This window comes from Hemibagrus wyckioides, unplaced genomic scaffold (genome assembly GCF_019097595.1).
Source record: "Hemibagrus wyckioides isolate EC202008001 unplaced genomic scaffold, SWU_Hwy_1.0 Contig25, whole genome shotgun sequence".
Taxonomy (NCBI): Eukaryota; Metazoa; Chordata; class Actinopteri; order Siluriformes; family Bagridae; genus Hemibagrus; species Hemibagrus wyckioides.
This window is the reverse complement of record NW_026690786.1, coordinates 244,093-254,593: the sequence shown is the minus strand read 5'-3', so window position 1 is coordinate 254,593 and position 10,501 is coordinate 244,093. Positions and strand designations below refer to the sequence as shown.

Below are 10,501 nucleotides of genomic sequence, written 5' to 3'. Positions count from 1 at the left end.
ATTATGGCATGAGATATACCAGACTGACCACTTTAAAAAAAAAAAAAATTCACATGCACAGAAATGGCACAGGATGGTTTTGTTGGTGTAATTAGTGCCAGATATAAAGAGTTAAACAGCATTAAAACAAGATGCAATGGTACATGAACCTGAATGACCTTATAAATCAGCTTTCATCCTCTGGAAAAAAATCATATCAATCTCTACATATCTGTTGACTCTTAAACTCTTCCAGTAATCAGTTCTGCTGTTTGTAACACCTCAGATTATGGACAGACTGAGATGGACAGACAGATACCATAAGCACAGACACAGCTCACACAGCTTATTTTATATATCATCATTTGCTCTTAAAAGACTTGTCTCATTTGTTTTAAACTGGATTTGAGTGGGCTTGCTGTTTTTATTTTTTTGCCATAAATATGAAATGACATGATTAGAAATATTACCTTTGTGCGCTATTTAAATAAAACTGCAATTTAAACAATTTAATCCAAACTGCTGCTGCTGGACCCTTGTGCAAAGCCCTTTACCCCTTAACTGCTCAGCTGTGGAAATGTGAGTTGCTCTGGATAAGAGAGTCTGATAAATCTTGTAAATGTAGATGGTACTGTTTGTTTGTACGCTGATAAAAATATCCAGCCTGATCTAATTTAAACAATGAAGGTAACTTTTTGCATCAGATTATTATGTAGATTAAGATTAGTCTTTGTATTTATTACTTAATTTTCTCTATGCAAGAAATACTTTTTGCTAGTAAAGTCTACTTCATTTAAACATTTCCTTAGTCATTGTTTTGTGTTTTCTCTACTAAACTTTGAGAGTTTCAAAAGTGGATTTTTTATTGAAATATTAAATTGAAAAACATCTTGAACCATGTCTAACGTCCATGTTTCTAGCAGATTCGAGAAAGGAAAGCAGGTCAGAAAGGTCAGTCGGGACTAATCATAACATCTGAACATTTATAACATGAAAGTAAAGTTAATAATATAACTTAGAGAACAAAATTTTCAGTTTTACTCAAATTAGGGTGATGCAAAAATGAGTACACCCCACTGAAAGTCTCTGGAGCAAAGCTAAATTTTAGACTACAAATGTCTAATATTTTTTGTTATATTTTTGTATATTTTTTGTCATATTTTTGTACCCTTAAATTGGGGTATTTTAGTATTTTTTGTTATATTCCTTCTTATTTTATTTATTACCTGTGCTTGTAGATACTGCTGGTGCCAGATACCACAGCATACTTCAAAGCTCTTGTAGACTCCAAGCTTTGAAAGGTCTGAGCTGTTTTTGTATCGATAGGGCCTTACACAGTATTAGGCAAGTGGTTTTAATATTATGGCTGATCGGTGTACATCATATCATCTGAGACAGTTATTTGTCATCATGCCCAAACTTAGCAATACATTAAACACCACAAATTGGATGGCAAAATAGACACATCCAATATGCGACCCTATGTCAATGCTTGTATGCGTTATTCTAAGATGCGGTCCCTTATGCAGAATAACGTGTGAGGTCCTTTGTGACTTCTCATTTGCTTTGGGTACGATCAGTCTTGAAGTGAGTTGGCACCATTCTCCAGTCCCTCATCTGGCCAAAAGTGTTACCTTTTGTTAAGGGAATGCAGCTGATGTCTTGCCCAAACTGGAGTATAAAAAAATAAATATAAAGTATATTAGAGCTTCCAGATACAGTGAAATGGCAATAAGTACACAAAGATTCTGCAAAAAATGTGAAAATTTACAATCTATATAATGTTTAATTTATATCTTATATCTATTATATCTTGTGTTTAATACTCAAAATGTGAATAACCTGCAGGATGCTGCGCTACTCCCAAAAGATGACTGGAAATTGTGGATAGTTTCCTGCAGTATCTGTCTTTCTCTTCCCTGAAATTCATATGATATTATAACAAAACCGTCTATAAACATGGGACCAGATTAGACAACGCTGACTAGCAGTTTTTAAAAAACACACCTTTCCAGCATTAAGTTCAGAAATGGCTGCCAGAATCTGTTGTCTGGGCCCGTCTGTTTTAATCCCCAGCTCCTGCAGATCTCCATCAGTCAGAGTCAAAAAGACCTCCATGTCTACCTGTAAATAAAACAATACAGGTAATTTACAGAGATGAAAAAATCACATATGATTTATGCACAATTTACTGAGTACAGCTCTAAGTCTACTTTGACAAGACTCTACAGGCTACAGGTGTAACTGCCATCTTCATGTTGCTTCACTGAAGTCCTATGTGGTCTGGGATTTGGTTGGGCCATTTAAGGACATTTAGAAATTTGTTCCAAAGCCACTCCAGGGTTGTCTTGGATATATTCATGTTGTCGTGCTGAAAGGTTAAACCTTGTCTTAAAATCTGAGGCTGTGTCCACTGTGGAGCAAGTTTTCTTTAAGAACCTCTCTGTATTTCGGCTGCATTCACCATTCCCTTAATTCTGACCCGTCTTTCCCCTCCTGCCACTGAGAAGTACTCCTGCCAACACCATGCTTCACAATAACAGTGGTATTGCCCAAATATTGAGCAGTGCTTATATTCAGCAGCAGTTTTCATTTAGCTATTCCAACATAAAGCTCTTACTGATGGAGAACTTCTGAGATGGCTGTACTTCCAGCAAGTTCTCCCTTTTCTGCAGAGGACTTCTACAGCTGTTAAAGTTGTCAGTGGGCTTTTGTTTTCTCTCTGATCAAAGCCATTCTAACCTGGTTACTGAGTTTGGCTGGATATCCTGTTGATTCCAAACATTTTTCCACAATGATAGAACCCACTGTGCTCCTTGGAACATTCAACACCTTAGATATGGTTTATACCTTTACCCTAGATTGATGGATGACACTGTAATTATGCGAATACATTTGACTTGAATGACACATCATTAGCGCGCAAGATCCATCGATTGCCGTGGGCGGGCCATTGTTGCGATTAGCGGAGAACGGTAAAATTGCGAGAGATTCGATTGGCTCGCTATGAGCGCGGCCATCATTGTCTATCCATCTTTTCAGCGCAGGGATTGGGGAAGAAAGATGTAACGGGCCGATGTGATTGGGCAAGAAAGATTTCCCGGGTGAGCTGTGATTGGCCGGCTGACCCAGACTATCGTTCTTCAGGTAGCACCACTGGCCCATGGGAGCCTTAGGGGGAGCCTACAAATAAATAAGTGATGACAAATCAGTTATGTAACGTTTTGCGCTGTGAATCGAAATGAACACAACACCAACATGCTGCTGGCTGCAATCAGTGATCGTTTTTGATTTCCGTTGAGGAAGCGTTCCCGGCCGTTATTAACTGAACGATTTGGTGAACTCCTTGCCAGCTCTGCAGGCAATCCAATAAAGTCACGTTCCCATACTGGGAGTCAAACCCGGGCCACCTGGGTGAAAACCAGGAATCCTGGCCGCTAGACCATATGGGAGGGCTCCCCGGGAGAGTTGAGATCGGCGTTTTACTCGACCACCAAGCAGTTTGAGCTCCAGCGCGGTATCATCCAGAGCTTTGTATGGGAACCTTGCATTGCAGAGCACAAAATCGGCCAGCGCTGACCGAATATCCAGCTACTCGAGCTGGCAATCCAGCGGAAGATCAGCCGCTAGACAGAGCGTGGGCTGGTGTTCCTGGTGCAGAAAACCAGCGTACCTCCCAGTACAGGACTCTCCGCATTTCAGGGATTGTGGGAGGTGTTACTCTGCCAGCAATTCGGCAGCTGGAGTTTGTGGCACACCTCTGGGCTCTTAAAAGGCAGCCAAGCCAGCCAGGAGTCGAACCTAGAATCTTCTGATCCGTAGTCAGACGCGTTATCCATTGCGCCACTGGCCCATGTGAATTTTAAGGGGAGCGGGGTACTACCTGTTTATGCTTTTCAAGTGACAAACAGCCAGCGGTCAAAAGCTATGCCTAGCGTTCAACGGTGATGTGGAAAAGCCAATGCCGTGACCCGGATTCGAACCGGGGTTGCTGCGGCCACAACGCAGAGTACTAACCACTATACGATCACGGCATCCCATGCACCTGGGCCGGCTGGTAAAAGGAGCTGCTACATGTTGTGATATGCGTTCTGGCGCCCCTCTGGCCTGTGTATACATAATTTATATTAATGTTTTGTTTGCTGATGTAAATGATTGTGATTATATTTAGTTAGTTAGTTAGTTAGTTAGTTAGTCTCTAAACTCAAATTCAGTTTCTTCTGTACATATTTGACATACACTATTTTTTGGTTTGTATAACTGTGTATATAATCAGAAAGAGGACATTCTTTAAAAAAGAGAGATTTGATTTGAAACCTGAACTGCTATCAGGTCCATGCTGAACACCTTCTGACCAATCCAAATCAAGTATAAATTTTAATCTCAATACTGCACATAATTATCAAATAAAAGTCTATCCAGCTGTTATGCAAAAGTCTGAAATAATGTTTCTCTTAAGTGTTTTAATTCAAATCCATATTTTGGTGTGATTTATACACATGGGTTTGTCCATTCTGACTTTTGGACGTTTTATTATGTCCATTTTATGATGAAACAGGAAAAGACTTTGAAAATCATCTGTCATTTTCTGATCATGTTAAATATCAACACAACTAGACTGAAATATACAGGTAAGATATGCAACTAATTGTAACATGAACAGAGCAAGATATAAACTGATATCTACTGGTTTCCTGTCAGGGTTGTGGACTGTTTTCTGGTCACTAGAGACCCCCACTGCCTTTTTGTTGGTGTCCAGTCTCTGTCATTATGTCTAATAGGTGTCTCCTGTGCTTTGTTTAGGTTTGTGTATTTAAGTCACCCTTTTCCTCCACAAATACTTTGCTTAGTGTTTCCTGTACTTTGATTAAGTCTAGGTCAGCCATGTGCTCTGTTTTATGGCCTTGTCCTTAAAAGACTTTGTGCATCTGGTATAGTTCTTTGTTTTGATTGATTAACAAGTGCTCTTTTTTGACCTGCATTATTATCTAATTAAAGATAAGTAAACATTTCTCCAGAACTGTGATCTGGTTATCTGCATTTCTGTTCAGCCCCCTTTGATTGTGTTCAAGTTTTCTCACTAGTCCTGCCCTCAGTCGCTGCCATAACCCTATGTTCCTTCATTGGACCACTTTTGATAGATACTGACTACTGCAGACTGGGAACACGCCACAAGAGCTGCAGTTTTGGAGATGCTCTGATCCAGTCGTATAGCCATCACAATTTGGCCCTTCTCCATACGCTCGCCCATTTTTTCTGCATCTAACACATCAGCTTTGAGGACAAAATTGTTTACTTGCTGTCTAATCCCACCCCCTAACAGGTGCCATGATGGTGTACAGAGGGGATGGACTCCTCACAGGGGGTGGGACTAGGTGATTCCCCTCACTCTCACTCATACTGACTTATATAATAGATATATAAATAAAAAAGGTCTGTCTCTAAATATCTGAGCTTTTCTTTCTTATTAATTCTTATTTTTACACATACACACTGTTTGCACAGTAAAGTGTGTATATACACACACACATACACTACCGGTCAAAAGTTTTAGAACACCCCAATTATTCCAGTTATTTATTGCAATTCAAGTCGTTCAAGTCCAATGAATAGCTTGAAATGGTACAAAGGTAAGTGGTGAACTGCCAGAGGTTAAAAAAAGGTAAGGTTCCCCAAAACTGAAAAATAATGTACATTTCAGAATTATACAAAAAGGCCTTTTTCAGGGAACACAAAATGGGTTAACAATTTAAAGCTGTTCTGCAGCAATGGAGGTTGATCAAGCCTTGAAAGCTGGTGCTACTAATTCCTCCAGGTCTTCCAGCTTTTCTGGATTACTTACAACCCCCTCTGTCTGCATAAAAGCAGTGTTGGAACACACTGTGGTACCATACCCTCGTGAGCATCAGTTGAACAGTATTGTACTGCAGAAAGTAGTGTGTTGCTACAAAAATGGCGAGAAAAAGGCAATTAACAACGGAAGAGAGACAGACCATCATAACACTTAAAAATGTAGGTCTTTCCTACAGAGAAATTGCAAAGAAAGTCAAGGTGTCAGTGAGTACAGTTTCCTTCACCATCAAAAGGCACTCAGAAACTGGGGCAAACTCTGACAGGAAGAGGTCTGGCAGACCCAAAGCCACAACTGAATCAGAGGACAAATTTCTGAGAGTTAACAGCTTGCGTGATAGGCAGCTCACAGGACAACAGCTTCAAGCACAGCTTGATAGTGGTCGTAGTAAGCAAGTCTCAGTTTCAACTGTGAAGAGAAGACTTTGAGCTGCAGGTTTGACAGGACGAGTTGCAGCAAGAAAGCCATTACTAAGACGTCAGAATAAGACAAAGAGGCTTGCCTGGGCCATGAAACACCGCCATTGGACTACTGAAGACTGGAAGAAGGTATTATGGACTGATGAATCAAAAATTGAAATCTCCAGTTCATCACGCAGGATCTTTGTACGCCGTCGAGTAGGCGAAAGGATGGTTCCACAGTGTGTGGCATCAACTGTCAAACATGGAGGAGGAAGTGTGATGGTCTGGGGCTGTTTTGCTGGATCCAGGGTCGGTGACTTGTACAGAGTGAGAGGCACCCTGAACCAAAACGGCTACCACAGCATTCTGCAGCGCCATGCAATACCCTCTGGTATGCACCTAGTTGGTCAGGGGTTCATCCTACAGCAAGATAATGACCCAAAACATAAGTCCAAGCTATGCCAGAACTACCTCAGGAAAAAAGAACAAGATGGTAAGCTTGAAAACATGGAGTGGCCAGCACAGTCTCCAGACTTAAACCCCATGGAGCTGGTTTGGGATGAACTGGACAGAAGAGTGAAAGCAAAGCAACCAAGTGCCACACATTTATGGAAACTTCTGCAACAGATTTGGGAAGAACTTTCTGAAGAATATTTGATTTCTATTGTAGAAAGAATGCCACGAGTGTGTTCAGCTGTTATATCTGCCAAAGGTGGCTACTTCGATGAGTCAAAAGTTTAGAATACATTTTGGTCTAGAAATTGATTCCATGATTTCTTTTTTAACTCCAGTTGCTTATTTGTACTATGCTTTCATTTCAGAGTGCAATGAGACATTAAACTGAATAATTTTCAATAAAAAACTGGAAAAATTGGGGTGTTCTAAAACTTTTGAACAGTGGTGTATACACATGCATAAACTTTTAAGCCATTACATTATGACCACCTGTCTAATATTGTTAGTCCTCCTTTTGCTGCCAAAAGAGCCCTGCAGCCCTGACCCATAGAGGTGTGGTCTTCACTAGATCTCTGAATGAATATATACATACACTATATTGCCAAAAGTATTCGCTCACCTGCCTTGACTCGCATAAGAAATTAAGTGACATCCCATTCCTAATCCATAGGGTTCAATATGACGTCGGTCCACCCTTTGCAGCTATAACAGCTTCAACTCTTCTGGGAAGGCTGTCCACAAGGTTTAGGAGTGTGTTTATGGGAATTTTTGACCATTCTTCCAGAAGCGCATTTGTGAGGTCACACACTGATGTTGGACGAGAAGGCCTGGCTCTCAGTCTCCACTCTAATTCATCCCAAAGGTGTTCTATCGGGTTGAGGTCAGGACTCTGTGCAGGCCAGTCAAGTTCATCCACACCAGACTCTGTCATCCATGTCTTTATGGACCTTGCTTTGTGCACTGGTGCACAGTCATGTTGGAAGAGGAAGGGGCCAGCTCCAAACTGTTCCCATAAAGTTGGGAGCATGGAATTGTCCAAAATGTCTTGGTATGCTGAAGCATTCAGAGTTCCTTTCACTGGAACTAAGGGGCCAAGCCCAGCTCCTGAAAAACAACCCCACACCATAATCCCCCCTCCACCAAACTTTACACTTGGCACAATGCAGTCAGACAAGTACTGTTCTCCTGGCAACCGCCAAACCCAGACTCGTCCATCAGATTGCCAGATGGAGAAGCGCGATTCGTCACTCCAGAGAACGCGTCTCCACTGCTCTAGAGTCCAGTGGCAGCGTGCTTTACACCACTGCATCCGACGCTTTGCATTGTACTTGGTGATGTATGGCTTGGATGCAGCTGCTCGGCCATGGAAACCCATTCCATGAAGCTCTCTGCGCTCTGTTCTTGAGCTAATCTGAAGGCCACATGAAGTTTGGAGGTCTGTAGTGATTGACACTGCAAAAAGTTGGCAACCTCTTCACACTATGCGCCTCAGCATCCGCTGACCCCGCTCCGTCAGTTTACGTGGCCTACCACTTCGTGGCTGAGTTGCTGTCGTTCCCAAACACTTCCATGTTCTTATAATACAGCTGACAGTTGACTGTGGAATATTTAGGAGCGAGGAAATTTCAAGACTGGATTTGTTGCACAGGTGGCATCCTATCACAGTTCCACGCTGGAATTCACTGAGCTCCTGAGAGCGACCCATTCTTTCACAAATGTTTGTAAAAACAGTCTGCATGCCTAGGTGCTTGATTTTATACACCTGTGGCCATGGAAGTGATTGGAACACCTGATTCTGATTATTTGGATGGGTGAGCGAATACTTTTGGCAATATAGTGTATATAAAAATAAATAAATAAATTTCATTCAGAGATCTAGTGAAGACCACACCTCTATGGGTCAGGGCTGCAGGGCTATTTTGGCAGCAAAAGTAGGACTAACAATATTAGGCAGCTGGTCATAATGTTATGGCTTAAAAGTTTATGCATATATATACACTACTGGTCAAAAGTTTTAGAACACTCCAATTTTTCCATTTTTTTATTGAAAATTATTCAGTTTAATGTCTCATTGCACTCTGAAATGAAAGCATAGTACAAATAAGCAATTGGAGTTAAAAAAGAAATCATGGAATCAATTTCTAGACCAAAATGTATTCTAAACTTTTGACTCATCGAAGTAGCCACCTTTGGCAGATATAACAGCTGAACACACTCGTGGCATTCTTTCTACAATAGAAATCAAATATTCTTCAGAAAGTTCTTCCCAAATCTGTTGCAGAAGTTTCCATAAATGTGTGGCACTTGTAGCTTTGCTTTCACTCTTCTGTCCAGTTCATCCCAAACCAGCTCCATGGGGTTTAAGTCTGGAGACTGTGCTGGCCACTCCATGTTTTCAAGCTTACCATCTTGTTCTTTTTTCCTGAGGTAGTTCTGGCATAGCTTGGACTTATGTTTTGGGTCATTATCTTACTGTAGGATGAACCCCTGACCAACTAGATGCATACCAGAGGGTATTGCATGGCGCTGCAGAATGCTGTGGTAGCCGTTTTGGTTCAGGGTCCCTCTCACTCTGTACAAGTCACCAACCTGAGAGTGAGGGGAATCAATTAGTCCCACCCCCTGTGAGGAGTCCATCCCCTATCAGGACCCCATCCCCTGTGAGGAGGCCACCACTTTCAGGGAGTCCACAGCCTTCAACAGTTCCTTTGCCTCAGCCTTATTTCAATATCGACATCCACAACATTGTGGCTGGTATGTACTATGCTCCTGCCACAATGATAACTCCTGTCCCACGCCAGGGCATAAGGAGGAGGCAGGACGAAGAGGATGGCAATCAAGAAGCCCCTCTGAGTAGACGGCATCCTGTGGAGCCTGATGGGGAGGTGGAGTTCATCAGGACGCCTGTCCTAGTCCCCACTTGGGTAGTTAGTATTTTTGTGAACGAGATGTAACTTTAAAAAGCTCAGTCTTCACCTCATGTTCATCACCTCGTATTCATGATGTAAGGTATGTATCTGTGGTAAGTATGTGTGGTAAGTATTTCACCCCTAGATTTCAGCATTAGTCTCATCTCTATCATAATCTATAAATGTAAACATTTTAATGATTGTAGAATTGTAGAAAATATCTGCTGGTTTTTACATTTAGTTTTTGTTAAATGTATAGGATCTTTAGATTATTAATGTTGTTTTTTTATTTCCTGTGTATTAGTCTAATTTACATTAATAATATAATTATATTAATATAATTTGCATTGTTGTTGATTTATGCATTTCTGTAAATATTTATATATTACATTTTTAAGATTAAGATTTTTTTCAATAAGTTATAAAAATGTAGTGTACTCCCACCCCCCGAATTATGACTATATAGATATTATAGACTGTTTTTAGTAGACGATAATCAGAAAGAGGACATTCTTTAAAAAAGAGAGATTTGATTTGAAACCTGAACTGCTATCAGGTCCATGCTGAACACCTTCTGACCAATCCAAATCAAGTATAAATTTTAATCTCAATACTGCACATAATTATCAAATAAAAGTCTATCAGGCTGTTATCCAAAAGTCTGAAATAATGTTTCTCTTAAGTGTTTTAATTCAAATCCATATTTTGTTGTGATTTATACACATTGATTTGTACATCATGACTTTTGGACGCTTTATTATGTCCATTTTATGATGAAACAGGAAAAGACTTTGAAAATCATCTGTCATTTTCTGATCATGTTAAATATCAACACAACTAGACTGAAATATACAGGTAAGATATGCAACTAATTGTAACATGAACAGAGCAAGATATAAACTGAT

General features: G+C 40.6%; 2 non-coding genes across 2 annotated transcripts; both read right to left on the bottom strand.

The window, feature by feature from the left end:
• Window positions 1-3,759: 3,759 nt before the first annotated feature.
• trnar-acg (transfer RNA arginine (anticodon ACG)) lies at window positions 3,760-3,832 on the bottom strand. Its single transcript has one exon. It is a non-coding gene; the product is annotated as a tRNA-Arg (tRNA).
• A 109-nt stretch (window positions 3,833-3,941) lies between these two features.
• Window positions 3,942-4,013, bottom strand: trnah-gug (transfer RNA histidin (anticodon GUG)). Its single transcript has one exon. It is a non-coding gene; the product is annotated as a tRNA-His (tRNA).
• Window positions 4,014-10,501: the final 6,488 nt, after the last annotated feature.